The sequence below is a fragment of the Pholcus phalangioides genome, unplaced genomic scaffold (assembly GCF_987345545.1).
Source record: "Pholcus phalangioides strain wild (caught in Gottingen) unplaced genomic scaffold, Ppha-v1.0 ptg000015l_1, whole genome shotgun sequence".
Classification (NCBI taxonomy): domain Eukaryota; kingdom Metazoa; phylum Arthropoda; class Arachnida; order Araneae; family Pholcidae; genus Pholcus; species Pholcus phalangioides.
The window spans coordinates 84,200,180-84,224,323 of NW_028301608.1; the positions used below are offsets into that span (position 1 = coordinate 84,200,180).

The window sequence follows — 24,144 nt, forward strand, 5'->3', positions numbered from 1 at the left end:
GGCTCACTTGCAGGCTACAAACTGGTGTACTCACGGTTGCAACTTGCCTTGTCAGCTGGGGCAAGTAGACATTTTACATCCCCATCCATAATGTTAAAAGGCGAAATTGGCACCTCCCTTTGGTTCGGTGTCCTGGGTACCAGACCCTCCTGCTCCCTCCCTAGTTGCAGCCCTGGGTGTACTTATACTTGTCATGTTGTGAAGACTGATAATTTCCTTGATGAATAACTTTCAAGCGCCAGAGGTTATGCACTCCTTGGTGTACAAGGAAAAACTGGTTTTTTTTTCACAGAATTGTTGGATCCCATCTTTCTTGAAACTTAGAACTTGACTAGGTAATTAAGTTTTCATCTCACAGAAAGTTCCTCGCAATAAGAAATACGAGAAAAGAAAAACAAACATTGACTAATGCAAAACAATGAAAGGGGTTTTGAGACTAGAAACAAATGAAAAATATCAACTTGCAGTTGTTCACTATTATATTATACAAAAAATAATAAGCACTTTCAACATTAAAAAAGGTGGATAGAAAACTAGACTACAATCAAAGTTAGCAAACCAGGGGTCTATTTTTTTGACAGCTATCAAAATGTATGTACAAAATATATCTGCCAAGATTGGAAAAAACGTCCAGTTGATTACAAAAACATTGCATGCACGACATAAAAATATATCCAAAAATGTCTACATTTATCTGAGATGGATGATAATATGCCGTTTTAAACTGCCCTTTTGTGTAAAACTTCGGCCACAAGTCCTGCAGATATATGGGCGCTCCCCTGTATGTACTCGGATATGATTGTCAAGATTTGCACGGCTGACTGTTGCATAGTTGCAGATATGGCACTTGTGAGGAGAACTCTGGTTTCCTCTTGGTTGTAATTTATTTTTGTATTTCACGAGCGCCAGTCGGAGAGGTTCTGTCTCTGAACCGGGTTGTTTGGATGAACCTGAAAGATTTACATAATTTCCATTACTTGATCAGAATTTCAAGATAGTGTAGAAACCGACTTGAATAATCGAAATACATAAATTTGTTATTTAGAAAAATTAAATATGCAAATTAATGAGAACATTTTAAAGTGAGTGATTTATTTCCGTTAGTTTAACTCAGTAACAAATTCAAATTTTTGTCAACAATATATTAAAACGAGTTAAATATTGAAAAAAACTACAATAACACATTTTAAAATTAAATATTATTAAAAGAACAACCTTCTATTTCTTGTCTAAATGATCAAACAAATGATAAACCAAACTAAAACAACTTTTCTATAGATATAATAAAAAAAAAAAATTTTACAATGATAAAATTTCAATGAAACTTCTAATGAAAACTTTACACCTTTATTAAAAAGGATATTTCTACAAATTCAAGAATTAAAAAACATTCATAGAATTTTTCTTCATGGTTATTTTTGCCACAAATTTTGTTCTTCAATGTCATAAAACTTAATGTAAAATCTTCGAATTATACAGAACTTCATTGAGACACATTAATTCAGAACTACATCAATTACTGTGAATAATTTTTTTTTTTTATATTGCTTTGATCTAGCTTTTCATAACATGGGTGTGAGTAGTGTTTTGGACCTGTGACAAGGATCTACGCTCGCTCCCAGATTCAGCCTTCCTTATGTTATGTATAATTTCTGAATTTTTGGGGCACTTGACATCATGGTACTAAATAATGCCAGGTGCTCAAACACCCACAGCATCCCAGGCTACAAGGCCATAGCCAGAGAAAGGCTGAGGGAGCATCTATATATATAGCCCAACCCCAACAACCAATGCACTATGAGGCTGGGATTACACTATAAAATTTGATAAAATGTATTTTACAAAACTTGAAAAAAGCAACCAATAAGTCTGTTGGTTACATTTACTCAAATGGTACAAATATGCTTATTGGTTGCATTTTCGTTTTACATAATAGCTTTATCAAACTTTTATAGTGTAATACCGGCCTAACACTCATTTATGTGTTTTTTAAAAATAGCAGAACTGCCATCATTGGCACAAGAAATAAAATGTTTTGTGATGGATTTATCAAAATAAAAAATATATATAAGTGCATACAGTAAAGTATGGTAGAGCCTCTCGATTAACCAGGGATAATGTGTCCAGAGTCACCTCGGATAACAAAACCCTCGGTTAACAGAGATGATCCTAGAAAATGTGAAAAAATAAAAATTTGTTGATCGCAGGTGAACAGGTAGATTTATTTGCAAGTAAATAAAAATTTAATTTTGGTTCATAATGGTAAATACAAGTATATAAAAAATTTCAGATCACTATTCAATTTTTGACAAGTTCCTTACCAAGCTGAGCCAGTGAAAAATATACATGATCGGCTGACTTTGATCTGGCCACATGCTTTGTTTATTAGAAGCTTGGTTAAACAAGACTGTACTGTGTCAGAGAATGTCATGCCTCTTTAATAGATAAATGCATGCAGGAATATGCCCAGCCAAAATTTGGGCCCCTTAATGTACCCTTCACAAAATAGCAACTGACAAAACCATAAATTGAAATTTCATTTCTTTTGTGTAAATTTAATTAGATTGTTTAACTTCCCACAAAATTATGGATTATTTTCACAAAAAAACACACACAGGACCTTATATATACAAACTCTACACCCCTGGCTTGGTACATAGGATAACTTAAAAAAAAGAAAAAAGTCGCATAGAAATTAAGAAAAATTACATAATTAAGATTAGATGGGAAAAAAATTTCTAAATTTTTTTTGGCTGTTGTAATTATCAATTAAAAGTAATTCATAACCTGTCACCAGAAGACAAATTTTATTTAAACCTTGAAATATAATACCCAAGTATAAGAGAAAATCAAAGAATTCACAGTTAAACAGGGATGGTAACAAGAAAAGCATATTCAAGATAAAAGTAATAATGATGACAATAATTTTCATGCGAAATTGAAATAACGTTTCAAATAATATAACCATTGCCAGAGAATAAAAATTATGCAAAATCAAATGAACTTTTAAATACAAAGTTTTTATCAGATTTACACGCTCAATATAATTCCACAGTTTGCTGGCTTTTGATTGCTTTATGCAGGTGATTAAACATTATATTTCACCTATTTAGTCATATGAATTAAATTATGCTTCTTAAGCGATGACAACTGAGTGAATTTTCTTCCACATGTTCCACATTCATAAGGTTTTTCCCCAGTATGTACACGGGAATGAACTCTGAGGGAATCGCTTCTAAAAGTGGAATAGCTACATAAATGGCATCTGAAACATCGTGGGGTGCCAAGTTCTTTCCTGGAGCCTTTTCGTTGTTGAAATGCTGCCATGACTTCATCTGAAATACACGTAAATTTATATAAGTATCCATGCAATAACACATTACAGACAATAATCAAAAAGCATTTAAAGGCTTGCCTACACCGCATATGTAGTGCATTGTTTTTAAGCGATTTAACTGAACACTTCATTAATGTGATACAAGATGTCCCTTTGTAATTTATTATGAGGTAGACAATGCACACTAGACAAATTAGAAAATTATGGATATTGTATCAGCATCTCTACATCAAGGAAACTCGTGCCAGGTCTCTAGAATCTTGTATAGCAGTTTCCAGTGGCAACACAGTCATAACTGGTTCATGAGATTGGAAAAAGAAAGTCAGCTGTTATTTATTAATCCTCAAGAAACCTGAGTATTATATATGTAGAAGCTTCTTAATATGATCACACTTCGTTCACCGATGAAATTCCAATATTTTCTCAAACAGTTTGGAGAGGGAGATGATACTAGAATTAGTTGGCTCTAATCGGTCTACAATATTCAGAGCATGATTTCATACGATTATACAAAATATTTTGGTGTGGAAAACTTACCCAAATACCGTATTTAAAAACAAAAAATGTAAAAAGAAAAGAAGCAAATTACTGAAAAATTTTATCAAATGGCTTTACAAATTGATGATTTACATTGAATGATCAATAAAAGTGGTACACAATGCAAGATATTTTCAAAAATAATTGATGCAACATATCAAATCAGCAGTTTTCGATTTTCAATGCGTTAAATATCATTGACCAAAAAGAGATCATAAAATAGGTTTATTCTTCAGATCAGTGATTCCCAATGTGTGTGTGTGGGGGCAATTTGAGTAAGCTCTTATATTTGAAAAAAAAAAAATTTGTAATGAAACCCCTTATGAAGTTATTCTGGTGAGAGGGGGACGGTGTACTCCCTGATAAAAATATGGACAGAATTTCAGAGACGCTTTGATTGAGACATGGCCTAAAAAAGATTGGGAACCACTGCTTTAGATCGTACCTCTTAGGGCCGTATTCACAACATGGTTTAAAACTTTGTTGATCTCTTATCCAAAAATTGTGACTTAAGATTGGTTAAAAACCTGAATTTAACCAACCCATGTCGATCTTTCATCAAAAAATTGTGAATAGAGTTTAAACCATGTTGCTAAACCGCCCTTAGAACAGTGGTTCCGACCTTTTATGCCTCAGGTATCCTCTAGAAATGTATAGGAGCATAGGCATACGCAGAATTTTCTCGAGGTTTTCAGATTTTTTCCCTTCTGAGAGGGTTTTTTACTTTTTTTCCTGCAAAATAACACTATAATCTTGGCTCGGGGGGGGGGGGGGGGGGGTTCCCCAAACCTCCCTTTGCATATGCCAATGCATAAGAGTCTTATAGAACTATACTGTAGTACACTAGAAGTGATTGGCAGATGTGTGTATTCCACAGGGAGCTTGCATACACCACCCCCCACAGGACCATCTAAACATCACGAGTTCCTACCACTGCACAATTGCCTACCTATTTACACACTAAACACTAACTCCTTGAAAATCATAGCACCAAATCACATCATGAGGCCTCCTATGCACTTGAAGTGCTTCCAGAGGACCACGTATCAATCTTTCTATCCCCTTAAATGTGTAGGAGGCTGCTGCATTTTCAAAAACGCATGCAAGACTTGCTTACATGATAGGCTAGTGTTTCTAATACTGTAGAAGAGGATTGCTTTCTGCAAGACACATGCATGCTTCTTAAAATACATAGGCCTGCATATTTCTAGAAAAATTCATAGGCGGCTTCCATTCCCTTCACATAACCTATATATCGTACCGTAAACTAACGTTTACATTCTTATATTCCTATACTAGTTTTTCCTCGGCCATTATTTATTATTCAATATACCCCTGAACAGACTGTCATTTACTGTGATAGTACAGGAAAACCCTCTTTTAACGCTCACCTCTTAGATGCAATGTCACCCCTCTTTCACTGCCAAATAATAATTTCCCTTGTATAATAAAAATATGCATTTCAAACTCCTAATTAATGATCACTCCCCCCCCCTCTTTTACCGACAAGTATTTTGTCCCATTGGTGTTCGCAAAAGAGGGAGTTTTACTGTACCACAGGTCATGGCCCCCCCCCCCACATCCTGAAGCAGGGCCCCTAGGCTGGGATCTTTTGCGGACCCCCGGCAAGACTTTCACGAGGCCCCCTTATGATGAATCTATAGCGTGAGAAAACAAAAAAATCGTGAAAATTGTCCCGGGGCTGAAGCCTTGTCAGCCCACCCCTTGTGGGGGGCCATGCCACAGGTTGGGAACCACTGTCTTAGAATAAAAGCATATATCATAATAAAATAAAACATATCAAAGAAAAAAAAACACATTCAAGTTGTGCAAAATTCACACAACATATGTAACATGCTGCGATATAAATGATGCATGAATAAAAATTTCCAATAAATTTGTCAAGCACATGAAATAATTAATATAAATCTAACTCAAAATAAAACTAAATAAAGGAACATTTCAACTAGAATATAAAAATCAACAAATTGATCAAATTCAACAAATATTGGCAACCACCATTTTAAATTGCCTTCGCACTAGATAAATACTGAAATACTCAAATTAATAATCAAAATTATCATCATAATTAATCAATACATAACAAAGCAAATGCATAGCTAATTCTTCGAAGTACAATCAGTCACATTCAAGAAACACACACCCACAGAATCACAACCGTCATAATTGCGTGAATGTTTAAAATCGGCTAATTTAAATATTTAAAAAAAAAATTTAAATAAATAATTTGTATATTTTAAAATGCGCATCTTAATTATTTCCTCGAAGAAATTTAATCTGAGAAAAGAAGTTATTTGAAAAAAAAAAAAAACTTTGTTCGTTTTGTAGTGAAATAAGGAGGGGAAAAAAATGGACGGGGATATTCGTCGTCTGCCCAATCAATCAAATATTGAAATTTATCGCTTATTATCATCAAGGATTAGTTTCCGATAAAGAGATAAAGGAGAAGAAGATGAACGTCTTCTGAGTTTGATGGTGATGATGATGATGCTACATGTATATAATTTGCGTATTATTGTTTTTTTTTCGACTTAATTGTCAATTTAAGTGATTTTTTCTGTAAAAATTTCTAAAAAAAAAAACTGATATTGCGATTAAAAAAAAAGTTTTTTTCATTTCTAGTAATAAAAGAAAAGGAATGGCAATCATAAAGTACAAAAACAGAACTGTCTAGTTTGTGCTGCCATCTCTACGAAATCTTTTACATTTAATTTGAAAAAAAAAAAAAAAAGGAAAAAAACTATTCAAATTTTTTTTTTACTGTATTTAGGTGCATGGCTAACACCGGCTATAGCCAACGCCAGCGACAGCAACAGCAGTGTTGCAGATACTATATCCGATGTTGGCATGGCCCACCCGCGTACTGCAGCAGGGCTCTAGCAGTGCCGTCTTAATGCATGGGCCCACCCGGTCACGGCCCGGGGGCCTCAGGAAAATGAGAAGTGGTTGAATTTTTTGATAATTTAATAGATACTCGGTGGAATCACTTGGCCCGGGGGCCCATGATGCTCTTAAGACGGCCCTGGGCCTTAGGGCTGGGATCTTTGCCGGGGCTCTTCGAAAATGAATTTACAGTGTGAATAAGCAAAAAAAAATAAAAAATTATTAGAATGTTTCCTGGTCGCAGGGGTTGGAGCCCCGTTGTAGGGGCCATGTGCAGGCGTCAGGACCAAGCACAGCTATACATCGACACACAAAAATTCTATTGATCTACCAAGACGTAGAATTATGATTTTTTGCTCCTCTGTGGACTACTCAAATTTTGCCGCCTTCTTCCCATTCGACTAATTTTCTTGACCACTGATCCCTCAAATTTGCTGGCCTGGGTTATAAAGCCAGCTCGCCCCCCACTCCTATAAATGAACCTCTGTCTTTAAGTCACTCTTTTGGTCACTCATTGATGGGCACACATTTTCAATTCAACCTTTTTGTCACTCAGTCGCTTACACACACACGATCTAGGTCACTCTTTTCATCACTCACTGATCTGACCCCTCGGTTCCTCACTTTTTACATTAACTCTTGTGGTCACTCACATTCATGTACATTATTTTTTTCACTAACATGCTACGGACCACAATTGGATATTTTATTGGCCTCCCACGCAATAGTTCTGAGCACTCAGAGCTATTCCAATATTTCCAATAACATTTACGCCTGTAGTTTACCTGGTTCCATGGTTCCCCGCATCCTAAAGCAGGGCCCCTAGGCTGAGATCTTTTGCGGGGCCCCCAGACCAGACTTTTACGAGCCAATTTGTTTATAGCGTGGGAAAACAAAAAATGATGAGAATCATCCCGGGCCCCAGGGGTGGAGCCCTGTCATCCCACAGCCCCCCCTTGGGGGGCATGCCTGGTTCCCTCGCTCTGTAGGTCACTCTTTTGATCACTCACGTACTTGCACACTGTTTTGGCGCCACTCACGTACTTGCGAACTCTTTACGCCACTTTTTGGGTCACTCATTGATCTCTGGTCCTTTGTTCTCTCATGCCTACAAATTCTCTAAGAAAACGAGGGACTAGGTTAGTGATTACTAGTCCCTCGTTTTCTCTATATATACAGGTAGAGATGAATTTATGGTTCTATATCGCCTGTGGGCAAAACAAATTTTGCCGCCCTTCTCCCATTCTACTAATTTTCCGGACCACTCATTCCTCAAATTTGTCAACCGTCCGAACTTGCCGCCTTGGGCTAAGTCCGTCTTCAGAAACATTAAGTTTGAGCACCCCTTCCCCAAATTGTTCTGAGCACTCAGTGCTAAGGTAACAGTGCTCCAATAACATTTACGCCAGTGTGCCTATGGACAAGCATGCATTTTGCCCCTTCCCTGCTCCGAAAGTGGGATTGGGAGAAGATGGAGGCGATCATTCATCCCAAGAGCCGAATAAATTGGGTTGTCCCTTACAACATTCCCCCCCCCCCCACACTATAATTCGATCCTCCAGACGCGTTGCTGATTCCACACCTACCTCACATAGAAGCCGTCTTAACACACATGGGCAGGGCCGTAACTAGGATTTTTGCCGCCCCCACAACTTCAAAATTAGATAATTTTATAACGGTGTTCTTTGCTCCCGCCTAAAATTGCCTTCCCCCAAAAAATTTTCCGCCCGGGGCAGTTGCTCCCCCAAGTTGCGGTCCTGCACCAGGGCCCCCGGGCAGGGAAATTTATCTGAGTCCCTCCCTCTCCTTCCCAACATTAGTGAAAATGTCTACCAATTCACAAGCTCACTTTCAAAAAAATTTTATCAGATCTCATTTTCACGAGGCGCCCTCTGCACTTGACGCCCCCGTGCCGGGGCCGAGTTGGCTCAAGCGATAAGACGGAAATGCTTTAAGTGACACAGCAAAATTCAGTTACCTCCACCCCATAAAAAATGGCATTTTTTATGAAGTAGGTTTTCTTCCGATTTTTAGCGAGGGCAAACTAAGGGAGAGGGAGAAGGGGAATGTTTTCATTGAGAAATCAACATCATAAAGTACCAGTACATAGCATTGTCAATGCTAAAATAAGAGGCTTTTAAGGACGCGAGATATTTCGTCAATGCCACTTGAAGGGTTAAGGAGGGTGTGAGGTTCGGGAGAGGCGTGATGGGATGTATAAAAAACAAATCCTCGTGGTTTTTGGATAGAGAGATGTTGTGGGGTAAGGAGCAGGGCCGTCTTAACGCATGGGCCCAAGAGAAGAGGGGCCTCAAAAAAACGAGAAGTAGTTGAATTTTTCCAGAATTTTCCAGGTAGGGCCTCAGAAAAATCACTTGGCCCGGGGGCCTATGATGTTCTTAAGACGGCCCTGGTAAGCAGGTGGCTTAAACGGCTCGCTGTAAGCGAGGAAAATATTCAGTGTTTCGATCAGGGCCCTAACAAGGCCGGGGAAACCAGGCGCTGCCTGAATGGGCCCCCAGAAAAATATACATTTATTTTGCATAATAATGCACCTTTCAAGCAGCCCCCAAGAGAGAGTCTGCCCCGGGGCCCCGAAAAGGCACGCTACGGCCCTGGTTTCGATGTTTATTGCTTTATAATTAATTAAATCCACTATTATTTGAAAGTGATTATGTCTCTGCTTGAAGTCAATCGCTCGACGGAGCCGAACCCGACAGAGAGGCGCGCGTGAAAGATACTAGCCTCGAAGATCATAAAGATCTTAAGCCTATGTGCGTGACTCTAGGATGTTGGAGGCCGTGTCGTCTCATTCCCGACCGAAACGAAAAACGTAGTATTCCCGATTAAAGCCGCCGTGGGGGTAGCTTCACTGGGAGGCGTGACATTCTATGGGTTGAGATTGGAGGCACCGAGGGAAAAATTTTTCGGAGGACAGAGAAGTATATACAAATAATAAGCTTGGAAAAATGATTGGAGTTGTGGGTGAAAAACGTGGAACGAATTTCTCCAATTCTAGATGTAAGCAAAAAGGGTCAAATGAATTTCTTATGAGGCTTTTATTTATTTAAACTGTTAAGTTGCATGGAAAAAAGAAACGAATTTCACATCTCTTTGGTGAAAACCGAGAGAGAAATTTATGCTGTGTAATATAAACCAACAAGTGTCTAAAACAGGTCGCGTTCAGTAATAACACATAATATACTCTGGGCATTCCCATGACGCATAAACCAGGGCTCATTCCCTCTCGAACAAAATTGAAAAATGTGCGCATGTTTTTCATCACAGAGGCGTAGGGAAAAAAAATAATTAAATGCAGTTCTCGAGCAACAAAAAAAAAAAAAAAAAGAGTGTATGTAGCTACGGGGCAAAGGAATGCAGAACCTGTACACGTCGTAGGCCTTCCTGAAGTACCGCCCGCCACTACCAGTCACATTTTCCCTACATCCCTCACATCGAGCACACGTGTCGGTCGCCATTTTGCTCTTCTTCCTCGTCGGTCGGGGCGCATGTGCCTTCCCGCCATATTACATGTATGCACGCATGACATGCCGCCTCTTGTGCCATGCACAAGTTGTTTCTTCGCTGGGCTGACGTCACACTTTTCTGAGAGAAAATTGTCTGCATCGAGGGAGGAAAAGGAGATAAAACTCTGCTGCAGCAGCAGAGCATGAGAAGGAAGGAGGTCGAGAGCTGGGCTGGATTATTTCCTGTGCCATGTTGGGCCCACGCCGGGGCGCCGAAAATCCGGTTCACTCAACGCTAGGGTTACACGAATCATGTGCGCCTTTGAAATTGACGCGCCTCATGTGTCGCCAACTTGGTATGCACGCGCACTCACCGATATATACGCCGCTGAAACAAGATAAAGTCCGATTATATATAAAAATAAAAACCGTGTGTACACATTTCATGTACAAACATTTATTGAGCTGAAAGTCGAGTTCCGAGGCCTTTTTCAAATATCAGGGAAGTTAGATAGATTATGGGCCCGAGGCCCATAAATTTTTGCGGGTGTTTTTTCAGATTTGGAGTAAAGGGCTACAGTAAGAGGCGTTGACATGAAGAAAACATATGGGGGGAAGGCTGAAAAGTTGCTGCTCGTCCCGTATATACTGCATTCAAGCGCGTACGCAGGAGAGGAAGGGCGCATTGCATTGTTTTTTCTGAAATTCTTGGGGGGGGGGGGGGGCTCAGCCCTCTTACAAAATTCATTGGGGGAGGGGTTCAAATAGCCTCAGCCCTCAGGTTCCGGCTCCTATGGGGGCTAGTTAAGATCCCAAAATGTCCCTGATTCGTAATATATTTATATACTGTGGATCCAATATCCAATGACAAAATAAAATGACATATTTTCAGGGCCGGAGCGTGCCTTCTCGAGGACTCAGGGCAGACTCAGAGGGGGCCTTCTTAAAAGGATTATTCTCAGAAAAAAAAAGGGGGGTTCTCCCTCCCCTCATTTCCAATGATCAGTCTCGTATATACCCCCACATACTCTGCTGAAAAATATATATTGGATGGAAATAGGTCTCCCCAGCCTAGTAACGGGCCCGCATGTTGGAGGAAGAAAATTCACAATGAATAAAATTTTTAATGATTTAGGAGCTCAATGGTTTATCCCAGGCACCCATTAGTGCCGTCTTAAAGCACAATGGACCCCCAGGGCCAACTGGTATTCTAGAACCACTAGTTAGCTGAAAGTACCTGTGTGGTTATAATTTGTATGCTTTCTTTTTTCCAAAAATCATTGCATCAAATCTTATTATCGCGAGGCCCCTTATGCACCCGTGGACCCCATGCGTGAGACGGCACTGCCCCCCCCCCCCCACACAAACACATTCTGCAACAATGCCTCTATGCTGGGATCTATTGCGTGAGCCCCGCAAAACCTTTCATTTGCCCCACTATAGTGCATTTGTATTGTGGAAAAACAGAAAATCATAAGAACCGTCTCTCTCGGGGTTGAAGCTCTGTTAACTCCGTTCTTGTGAAGGGAAGAGACATTTCCACCCTACAACACAATGTCTCCTGGAGGTGATTATTTATTCGAAGTCCGTCCGACATTGTGTCAAAATCGAATATTAACGCACTGTAAACGTACACAAGTGGAAAACTTTTCGGAAGGGCGTCGTTTCACAAATACCATTTTCTCCCGGAGAAGATAGTCTCTAAAACTCTACGTAAAAGTACTTGAAAGGGATACGAACTTATTACGTACTTAAAGGGGGGGGGGGTGAGACAGAAAGAATCTTAATATTTTGGTGTTTTAGAAGGGCGTGATGCGAAAACACCCCGTTTTTTAACATGAGATAACCCGTCGTAATAACCAGAAATATTTGGCCGGGAGCCAAGCGTTTTCTTATTAGTATACTGAACAAAAAAATTCATCATCAGCAGTAGTGATTCCTTATATGTACGCATGTTTATATTACATGTTTTTACGTTCACGTTGCTCACACTTTTACAAGCATTTCAAATGTTGTCATGTCGACATATTGTGATGTGACTGCGGTGATGGTGCGTGTTGTAACTAAAGCCCCCGTTAATTCCAATACGAACGTGTTCATTGAATTTCATGAATTATAATTAAAAATAAATAAAAGAAATGATGAATTCTTTGAACAATTTTTTCCTTGACGGAAATGAACTTCCAGCTGAGATGGTGAAATACTACAGTAGGTTTGTAGTTTTGCCTCTAAGGCTCTTCAGTAGAAACCGTTTAACCATTTGAGCGGCGCAGCAGAAATGGACTGACCAACTGAAAAATGCCATATTTTTGTAATTATGCGGAATTCTTCCCGATTTTTTTAGCAGCTGCAACAAAGGGATATAAGAGAAAGTGTTTCATATTGAAAAACCAACTTTACAAAATATCTGGGCTTGTCAATACTAAAATAAAAGACTTTTTAAGGAGGCGAGATGTTTCGATGTTTCGTCAATGGCACTTAAAGGGTTAATTGTTCAGTTTTTAACTTATAGGTAACGTCATCGTTGTCAGGGCCGCAACTACAGGGAGGCCCGGGTGTCGGGCCAGAGAAGGCACTGAATTCACTCTTTCAACATCACCCTGGGGAGTCAAAATACGTGCTTGTCGACATATTCGACAAAAGTACAGTCAAACTCAGTTATGACGTTGTAGAAGATACCAAGAAATTTTGCCGTTATAACCGAGGTGTCGTTACAATCGAGGTTGATATTTTTTGACAAAAATATAATTAGAGGCAATCAAGTATTGTGCGTGATTTTATTTCTTTATGAACACGGTGATGACATATGATTTTGAAGAAAAATACGGGAAGTGGGAGTAATTAATACGGGACATCGCGATTCTCACCAAACATCCAAAGATGTTGCCAAATGTCGACGAATGTGCCAAATACATATTACTTCTTTTGGCGAATAATACGGGGCTACAGTAAATCTACTAAATGTATTTCATGGGAGTAAAGATTAGAAATTAACCGCTTCACGCAGAAGGTTTTGGCACGAAATGTGGATTATCTCTATTTAACGAAACAGTGATACATCTGGCAACCTTGTGGTAACCTAATCACGCGTTGGAAGAAAGGAAGAAGTGGAAAGAAAAAATATAAAAGGAAAAAGTATAGTAGATAAAGTAGATAAGAGAGTTTTTTTACAGTACTTTTTCTACCCTCACCCTACGTGTTCTCTTTCGCTCTTCCATGTATTGTCGAACCCCGTTGTAGCAATACCCCTTCCCCCGATTTAACACAAACCCCGCTTAGCGCCAAAATTTTTCAGTGAACAAATCTTCCATATCTAGGCATTTACACACGTTAATTTGTGATTTGATGAAACGCCAACTTGTTATAACACTAGAAATCTGCGAGACAAATAGTGGCGTTATATCGAGGTTCGACTGTATATAGTAGAAAGATGCATTATAAAGAAAGGAGGGGAAAGAAAAAGAAACTTCCGTAGAATTTAGGGTTACTATGAAGCTTCGCGATGATGAAGAGAGGGGTGAAGAAAGCAGTGAAATTGCTTGAATTTATTCCACTGGTGTTTGGACGTAATATTACACCTGTGATCGTAAAGAGGGTAAAGCGAACTTCATTGAAAATACGGGACACTGTTATAAGAAAAAGTCAGGAAAAGCAAAATACGGATATTTTTCGTTTTGTAAATTCAATAATTTTTTTTCCTCGTCATTAGGTGTAAATAGAACAACACGCGAACATTCCATGAAAGTCATCAGCTATAGTCTTACGAATTTCTTGGGAAAACGGTCATTAAAACGGAGGGAAAAAGTGACGAAAAATTAATCGTTATATCCGATGTTGCTGTTTTTCATCGAAGTCATAAGCGCAAGGTTCATGTTCATTATTTTCTATGGGAATCAGTCGCCAGTTATTGACTTATAGCCAAGGCGTCATTACAACCAAGGTCGTTATAAAACCGAGTTTGCATGTAGTAAGTTGCCAGCGGATTGTCCTCCACCTATCACTTATTTCTTTAGGGGCAAACTTTTCGAAAACTTCGTTTCACTTTCAAAAAAATATTTCTATAGTTGTTCTTGAAAAATCTACGACGGCAGGATACTATGTCATGAACTAATTGATGCGCATCAATCGAAGACGAAGATGACCTTCTGATGGAGGATGTCGTGACGATGATGCATCCATCCCCGAAAGAGAAAAACGACGTCCTGCTTCCCATTTTTTTTCCGTAATGAAGGCAATAAATAGAATAGAAGTAAATAAATAAATAGAAGTGAAGAAAATCTTTTGCTCTAGGTTATGGGGGGGGGGGGGAGTGATCAGGGGAAGTAATGGATTTTGAAAATAAAATCTTCATTTCTGGAGAATCAAAAGATTTTGAGTGGACAAGAGGTAATGCCAGATATCTTAAAATCAATACAAGAACACTCTGGTCCCATAAAAAGGAAAAGACGATTTCTTTTAGGTAAATCGGTGACCCAGTCAATTATGAATGAATATTGCTTAACGCAGTGGTTCTCAAACTTTTGTCACTAACGGCTCCCTGGCATTATTAAAGCGCGATGCGAGGATCCGGGTTCGAACCCCACAGTGGTGGTCGGCTGAAGTTGGTTTTCTGTGGTTCCCAACTTCAAGGCGCGAATGCGAGCCGATCTCCCCGTTAAAAAGTCTCGCCACAGAGAGCAACAGGCCTAGAACTATTCAATCATTACACTTCACTCACAATTTGAAGTATAAATGGCAGCACTGAAATATCATACACAACACTAGCTACACACTCAGACTGTTAGGTGTACACACTCACTTTGTTCCAGACTCTGAAACGAAGCTGAGCTGGAAGAGATCTCGGCAACGGGATAAGTCCGGTGGCAGAGACCCTGGCGTTCATTCATTCATTGGCATTATTCAAGGTCCATCTGCGACTCTCCAGAGTCGTTTTTATGTAGTAGATGTTTTCCCTTATAAAAGAACCACTTAAAAGCACAAAGAGGTACACAAATCAATATCTCCAGCTCTGAGAAACACTTTCATAGTTTCCCAAACTTTTTTTTTGTTCCATCACCCTCTTCTTCTTCAAAAAAATTCTTTCTCATTACCCCGACCAACTCAAGCCCACCCATGCATAGGCTCCTATACTAAACCCATAGCTTCTATCACCTCTCTGAACCACTATCAACCCCCCCCCTCCCCCCCCCCCCCCCAGTGGCCGATATTGCTCACTTTGGCAAACACTGGCTTAACGGATGCAGTGGCCTCTTATAACGGGTGGTCGACGGGTTCGAGCACAAACATGAGCCCTAAATTATTGAAATTCCTTTTTTATTCTGAAATTCTTTCTTTCTTCAATTCTGTAATTATATCTTTCTTTAATTTTAAAATTATTTTTTCTTTAATTTTAAAATTATTTTTTCTTTAATTTTAAAATTATTTTTTCTTTAATTTTAAAATTATTTTTTCTTTAATTTTAAAAATTATTTTTTCTTTAATTTTAAAATTATTTTTTCTTTAATTTTAAAATTATTTCTTTCATTTATTCTGAATTTTTTTTCTCATTTATTCTGAATTTTTTTTCTTTCATTTATTATGGAATTATTTTTTACTATATATTCTGAATAATTATTTCTTTCATAAATTCTGTCTTATTCAAAGCCTGAATTTTTATTTATTCTGAAAGCATTTCTTTCACTCATTCTACTTCCAAAAAATGGCGTCAACTGACAATTTTTTTTCTTTTCGATTTGGTTCCGTATAAAAATTTCACTTGAACAATCATTTTCTGAAGGTTCAACCAATCGCAGCAATTTTCCCATGTTTTGTTTTACTTCAACCTTATATAAAACGAGAACCTTATAGAATTTATTCTTTCCTACCGGACACATTCGATGAAACATCCTGTACACGAAGACGATTATAGGTGGATAGAGAGCGCTGTGCTCACCTGTATCCATCATCCATCTCGAAATTGCCGTCAACGTTCCAGTACGGAACGTTTTCTTTTCGGGGCAAAGGAATGTGGTGAAGAAGTCACCCACCGTTGCTGGTAGGGAGTAACGACCTCGAAACTTTGCGCGACCTCCTACCTCCTTCTCTATCCATAGAAAAGTGCTGTTCACAAACAACCGGTATTTTATACCATGCAAGGAAGAAAAGGGTCTCCCCGTGTGTGTATCCATCTCCTATATATGAAAGAGAGTTCCGTAAATATTGCACCTGTGCTACAATAGCCGAAGGGTTAAGAAAGCTTGTGATTTATATGTTCTCTCTCTCCCTCCTTCCATTATTTTTCCTTATATAAGTCTCTTTAAAAAAAACATACTTGGAATTTTCTGTCGCTTAGAATTTTGGTGTAGACTGTAGAGCATAGTTTTCCAAACTTTTTTGTTCCATCTCGCCCCCTTCTTCAGAAATTTTTCTCTCTCGTCGCCCCCAAACTCAAACAAGCCCGTAGAATACAATGGTATAACCGTAGCTACAATCGCCCCCATCCCCTGGACTATTCCCTTGCCCACCAGGGGACGATATTGCCCACTATGGGAAACACTGGTGTAGAACATGCATGCTCACCCCATGGCCCGCGGGTTAAATGTGGCCCTCTTATTCATCTGATGTGGCACGTGACTTAGAACATAATTTTATAAAAATGAACTAAGCGCCACATTTACAGGTAACAGTGGCCCCGTGTGGCACATTTCCAGATCATTTAAGGAACCAGTGGCATATTCGCAGATCACTCCAGTAACCCGTAGAGCAGTTCCAAATCATTCAAAAAACCCGTGGCGTATTTAAAAATCACTTGAGTGACCCGTGGCGTAATTCCGGAAAGCTTAAGCGGCCCTCGACAAATTTCTAGATAACTTGAGTGACTCGCGGGTCAAGTTATCCGCGGCACAGTTATAGGAGCACTTAAGCGGCCTATGTTGCAGTTCTACATCATTCAAGTTATCCGCGGGCACAGTTCCAGATCACTCAAGCAGCTGGTGAAACATTTTACAGTGAATGTTACAATGCTCTGAAACAGATCACTGTGCACAGTTTCAGAGCATTTAAGCGGCGCAGTTCTACACACTTATTTATGTTACTCGCGGCACAGTTCCACATCACTTGAGCTGCCCGTGGCACATTTCCAGATAATTTAAGTGATCCACCGCACATAAAGTGATCTGCGGGGCTGTTTCAGATCACTTAAGGTCCACGTTTTCAAACCAATGAAGCGACAAGCTCTTTCCTAAAGGTTAAGCACCCTTGATATACTGGGCTCCTCCTCCAAATCAGATCATGGCCCCACCGCTCTGTCTCAATGAAAAGATATAAGCAGGAAGGTGACCGAAGAAGAACTGAGCTATGCTGGGAAATGTGAGTACATGTGTTATGAAGTTAACGTGAAGTTTGTTTCTGTGTAATGCTAGTTATAGTGCTGGTGCCTCCATCCATCTGCAATCAATTTTTTCAACTATGAGTGAAGGGATAAATGTACCAGACTTTTTAACGGGGAGATCGACTCGCATTCGCGTCTCGAAGTTCGGACCGACCACCACTGTGGCGCCCGTGGGGTTTGAACCCTAGTCCTCGTGATGCGGTCCTCACGATGACCACTCGACCACAACAGCGGCTGATATACTGGCCAAAACTTTCTATACAGTATACCAAATATCTTTATCATGATGCCTAATGCCTATCCGCAACAAAACATTATCATTTATAATCACAGTTCACATTGATGCAGGTCAATACCTCCTAAACAGCTTATAGACGTAGTATCTAGGAGATATCTCCAGGGGCCGTTTTAAGAGCAATATGTTCCCCCGGGCCAAGTGATTTTTCTTAAACAACTTTGCAAAGCAAATTTTACCTGCATACGCCTCGAAAATTTTAACTGTCTCATTTTTGTGAGCCCCCTCTTCTTTTGAAGTCCCCGGGCCGTGTCCGGGTGGGCCCATGCATTAAGACTGGTCTGGGTATTGCATAGGCTTAAGCGGAATTTCCTCGGGGGTGGGGATAATCATCCTTTTCCCTTCGGAAGGGGTGGGGCACAAGTTTTTTATGCAGTACAGTAGAACCTACATTATCCGTAACAAAGGGGCTGAAGAGCTAAGTCCCCTTGAGACAAATTACTGGCGAGCAGTTGATACTAAAGGAATAGTTCCATGTAGTCCATAGTTTCCCAACCTTTTTTTTGTCCCATCGCCCCCTTCCTCAGAATTTTTTTTCTCCCATCGCCCCCAACGCAATCTAACCTATACGATCCTATGTTATACACGTAGCTTCTACCGCCTCCCTGGAACTTTATATCGCCCACGTTGGGAATCACTGATTTAGACAAAGTATCCAAACAATGTGTGTAGACCTCAGATACGTCATTCGTATTGCAAAGGGTTGTATAATTATTATACTTTTTTATACGGACATCCTGTCTTAAAAACCCAATTAGAAGTTGTTGCCCTGTCTCAACAAAAAAAGAAAGTTCCATGTTTCCAAGTGTAATATTCGCAGAGATATTAGAATTCAAAAATCTGAGAAAATATGGCAAAGAACGGCATAAACGAGGGAAAGAAGCGTTATCCGTTAGTTTTTGCTGTCCTTTCGCTCATTGTTTGAATTTTTGAATTCAAATATCCCAGCGAATATTGCACTCAGAAACTTTTTTTTGGCATCAGGAGAGACAGGACCACAACTTTAAAACTCGGTTTTTGAGGACAGGGTGTCCGTATAAAAAGTTAAATTTTTAACCCCCCCCCCCCCCCCCCCCTCCACACACACCTGTCATTTGAATAATTTTTCTAATTGGAAGTTTGCCTCTAGGATCAACGGTTCACCAGTAAATGTAGTGCGAGAAGTTAGCTATGCACCTGTATACAGATTCTCCATTATAGACCTGCGAAGGGGCTGGGCATTTAAAACCTGAAGCGGGGCCCCCATAGGTATCCTTCTCAGTGGGTTAGTAGGCCCCTAGGCAATCGGCCCTCGTTAGTGGGCACACAGGGCAGGATTTTTCACGGCCCTCCCCTTGTGGTCAATCCACAATGTCAAAAGCCAATAAATAGAATTTGGGATCCACACCAGGCCCCGGAGCCCTATCAGCCCACCTAATGTGTCAGCCAAGGCTGTAATAAGGATCCCGAAGTTAATTATAGTCATACATTATGATATTTCCTTTCTGGCATAGATATTAGGAAATAGATATTTCCTAAATATTCGACCTAGATATATTCTAGACCTCTTATATTCGTTCCTAGATATTCCTAAATTTTTAAAGCCTAAAATAGGAAATAGATATTTCCTATTTTAGGCTTTAAAAATTAACTCAACGATTTCTTTGGTCACTGATCTCACGTACACCTGTATATCCTCTCACTATGTTTGAAAATGTGCATATACAAAAAAATTACGTTTTATTTTTCCGGATAAGTTTCGCTGCATGTAAATAGGGTTGAAGGGACGTCAAAAAATACCCGGGCAATTGAGATCGTTTAGACGGCCCTGATTGCACGTACCGTTCTAGTAGCGCAGACGTTACTCCAGTTGGCCCGACCAGGGTGTCCGTATGAAACGTTTTTTTTTTAGTACTTATTAAATTTACAAACGGTGTTTGGGGGTACTGTGCATTATCGCCAGTGAAAGTGATAAATTTAGGGAAATTTACCAAACTTACCAAAATGCTCGGCGAGTATGCATAATACCGATTTATTATCCAAAATATAACCGGATTTCATCACATTTACCGTAGCGTATACATTTATTGTTTCGAGGTTACTCGTTGCTATGGCATATCCCGGGGGGTGGAGGTTCCGGTTCTTGGTTCCCTCGGTGTTTCCCAAACGGCCCTCCGGCAGGGTCATCTTAGGAGCAGCATGATTTTTCTGAGGCCCTACCAGGCAAATTCTCGAAAATCTCAACCAGGTCTGAATTTTTGTGAGGCCCCTTTCCTCTTGAGGAAAGCATAGGCCCCCCCAGGCCGTGCCCGGGTGGGCCCCATACCTCAAGACGGCACTGCCCTCCGGTAAAGTACCGATTAAAAATACTGATTTACTGTAGTAGAAACTAGTTAGGGTGGTCGAACCCGGTATTTTCAGTAATTTCGTAATTAATTCTTCAATGCGGATATTTCTTTCCCCCAAGCTTCTTTTTTTCTATACTAGGGTTCAAGCAGCTCCCCCTCCCGCGTGAATGTTTGGACCCAGGACCTCCGAACTCGTTGAGACGGCCCTGGGTGATGTTCGTATCCATGTAACTAACATTCGTGGCATGTGGCGTAATTGATGCTAGAAGTCGACTTTTGGCGATAAGTAGCCATTTATTACACATTATCACCCGCACAAAATGCTCCCAGAGAGAGAGAGAGCTGTTGTTTATTCTCGAGCCATCAGTTTGGGTCACGGGTTTTAGAGTGAGGATGTGGATAGAAGGTTGGGAAAGAGGAAGTAGTGGGGGGGGGGGGAAGCCCACAATCACTAACCAATGGGAATTCCTCGTGGAATTTTGGCTGCTCATTCCCTCGTCCCGCCGCAACTGCGTTTATTATTATTATTACAGTGGCGTGACTGCACACGAGGCGAAAGAGAAGTGATATCGGGAGACTGCGCCACTACTGCCGATCATGAAGTGACTTTTCAACATGGCGGATGTACTTCGGCCCTGTGTGTGTGTGCACTGATAAAGGAGCATGACTCTTGAAACGGCGGCCTCCCTTCCTCGTGTGCCACGTCAATGCCACACTGAAAATATACGATAAACTAAATAATTGCACATGCTGGTTTTAACACACATATAAGCTCCACACATTGATATATAACCTGATTTATTTTTAAATTTTAATAACGATTTTTTTTTTACTGTGAAGATGATAACAGTGATTCCCGACTTTTCAAACTTTAGGTACCCCCATGGCCCCCACAAAGGGGGGACTGACAGGGCTCTAGCCCTGGGCAGTTCACATCATATTTTGCTTTTTCACGCTCGCTATAATTAATTACAAAAGGGGCCCGTGAAAGTATAACCGGGGCCCCCGCAAATGATCGCAGCCTGGAGCCCCTCTCCAGGATGTGGGGGACATGCCTTAGGGGTACCCATGGCCCCCACATCCTGGAGAAGGACTCCTAGGCTGGGATCACGCGTGCCCTTTTATAGTTAATTTATAGCTTGAAAAAACACAAAAATGATGGGAATTTTCCCGCGACCCGGGGCACACTTAGCTGCAAATTACACTTCATAGGCAGAATTTCTCGTGGGGGGGGGGTAGATTTTTTTCTGTCTGAGGGGAGGGTTTTACGTTTTTCCCTGCAAAAATAACAATATAATCTTGACTCGGGGGGGGGGGTAGAACCCCCAAAAACCCCCTTTGCGTACGCCAGTGATACACTTACAAGAGCTGTACCACCATCATCATTATTATCACAAATTTTATTAATTCGTCATTATAATGTTACGATACACATTTTTGATAATTACAAGAAATTATGCAAGGCAGAGCCCTGTCAGCCCCGCCTTTATGAGGGCCATGCCCTAATGGGAATGCGTAGGGGGGGGGGGGGTTTCGTGCCCTTAATGCATAAGTAGCGTGTGTTGTACAGGGCCTCAACTAGAAAAGAGGTCTGTCACCCGGGACGAGTATATAATTTGATTCCGTGCGTTGACGCACAGTGGTGGTCGACTGTAGTTGGTTTTCTGCAGTTTTCAAACTTCGAGGTGTGAATGCGAGCCGGTCTCCCATTTCAAAAAGTCTTCCCGCAGAGAGCATGCAGAACTACAACACGGTACTTACATAGCATGAAAGTTGAAGGACATTTACCATCTTTACTTCAAAGATATGGAAAACAGATCGACAGATGGCAGCACAAAACTCGAAACAAGCACAACTCTAATAACATAATAACGTTAGGACATACATATATACGTACACTCACACAGCATGTTCCGACATGTACCGATTCATTAGAAATTCAGCTGAGGAATGTGTACGGGGTGCATGCATGGTTAAGTGGTAGTAGTAGATATTTTGGCACCCGCTTCTCCCCGTTATTTTCAACGGAAAAGAGTAAACTCGGAGCCCTCCCTGATCCACAATGACTGCGGCACCAGATCCCCTGCCCCTTGGTGTTGTGCCTACCTTAGATCAGTGACTCTTAAGTAGATGCTGGGCATGGGAGGGGTGGAGCACAGATAGCTGTGAAAAATTCTGTTGAGAAGAAATGAAGTATTTAAGTTGAAATATACGTGGTGAGAGACTACGTAGTGCATACCAAAAACCCTGAGGTGGTCACAATAATGCGACTCGACTGTGCATTTTCGTCACTTAATGCTATAAATATGACTTTTGATATTAGGATCAGTGACAAGTGACAAATGCGAGGGATGCTCCAAATTACTTTTCTGTCATTTTTGAAAAGACACCGCGGCATTCATTGAAAAAACTCGTTGCAGAGCCGATTAATGAAACTTTCCTCGTTAGTTCGCACATTAAAAAACAAAGTAATAACAATGAATGAGATGTTTTTATTCTCTCACGACATCTGTAGTTACAGATACGCTGCACCGTGTATTAAACGTGCAAACAACAAACATACATATCAACACATTCTTTTTACATTTTTGCCGCACAGAAAAAAAATCTATGGTAAGAATTGATGAGTGCGGGACAACAGTATCACCAGCTTCAATCATCCATGTGCTGATCCGTTCCATAATTCTATCCCATCCGCAGAGGCAAATTAAGAAAAATTTCAGAATGGGGTTCCACAAGAGTCCGGGACACATTTTAAAAGTTAATAAAAAAATTAACCAATTGACATAGAGAAAAAGGTACGGTTTCCACTAAAACACTTATCCATGGTCTAGTTTTTTTAAAATAATGTGTATTAAAAAAAAGATGCAGTTTAGATGCAGCCCGAACTTGAAAGGGCACTCATATTGAAATGTGATAGTTTTTGCATCGGAAATTATCATAAACATTTTTTATGCAATGTTTGTGTTGCATTATTATGCGTTGAGTTTTACAGCGCCCTCTGTAACCTTTTTTTTTAATTACATATATATATATATACAACAAAAAAAACACACACCACAACCACCACACTCTAGATTATAATAGCAATCTAATTATAATTATCCTTATAATATGATATTAAGTATTTTTACTGAAACCGCACATTTTTATATCATTTGGTTGATTTGTTATTAATTTTTTAAATGTGTCCAGGACTTCTCGTCTCCACCATTCATTATTTCATTGTATCGAAACATTATTTTTACAGGACGCTAAATGTAATATGTATACGAAATCCTTGAGTTATAATCGAATATTGGGAGTTGGGGCACTGGCGTACGTTTTGGGGTTCAAACTCTTCTTTAGCAGAGATGTTGGTGCTTCTTTTTTGCATTTAAACCCTGAGAAGAGAACGAAATACCCCCCTGAAAATAAAAACATGTCCCCCCCCCACACACATACTGAGACAACCTTCTTACGCCACTGGTTTAGGAGCAACCTACCTCAAATTCCGAAAAAAACCAGTTTAAAATTATACAGTGGTTTTCAAAGTGTATCGCCAACCTATACCAGGAGCGTCGCGTTGAGTTGTTGATATTGATGTGAGCCTGTTTAGTGCTTTGAAGTGGTTCTTTATTACGACTTATCGGGCTATTTATGGAGGTTGAATGAGACAAAGAAACCGCGAGAAAAAAGCTGCAAAAGAACTACTACCACTACCAAACCATGCATGCACCTCGTCCATATTCCTCTGGGGAACATCTAATTGGTACTACATATTGGAATGCGCGGTACGGGTTGTGAACTTTGTTTCCGTGTAATGCTTGTCAAAGTGCTGCCATCTATTTTTTTTAAATTATAAGTGAAGTATAATGATTTATACCGTTGTAGGCCTGTTCCAAGGTTGGGCATGCCGAGTAGCGTGG

General features: G+C 40.0%; 1 long non-coding RNA gene across 1 annotated transcript; it reads right to left on the minus strand.

Annotated features, from left to right (window-relative positions):
- Positions 1-2,176: 2,176 nt before the first annotated feature.
- Positions 2,177-6,340, minus strand: LOC149076889 (uncharacterized). The gene is made up of 2 exons (XR_016194118.1): positions 6,039-6,340; positions 2,177-3,335 (listed from the first exon to the last, which is right to left on the minus strand). It is a non-coding gene; the product is annotated as an uncharacterized LOC149076889 (long non-coding RNA).
- Positions 6,341-24,144: the final 17,804 nt, after the last annotated feature.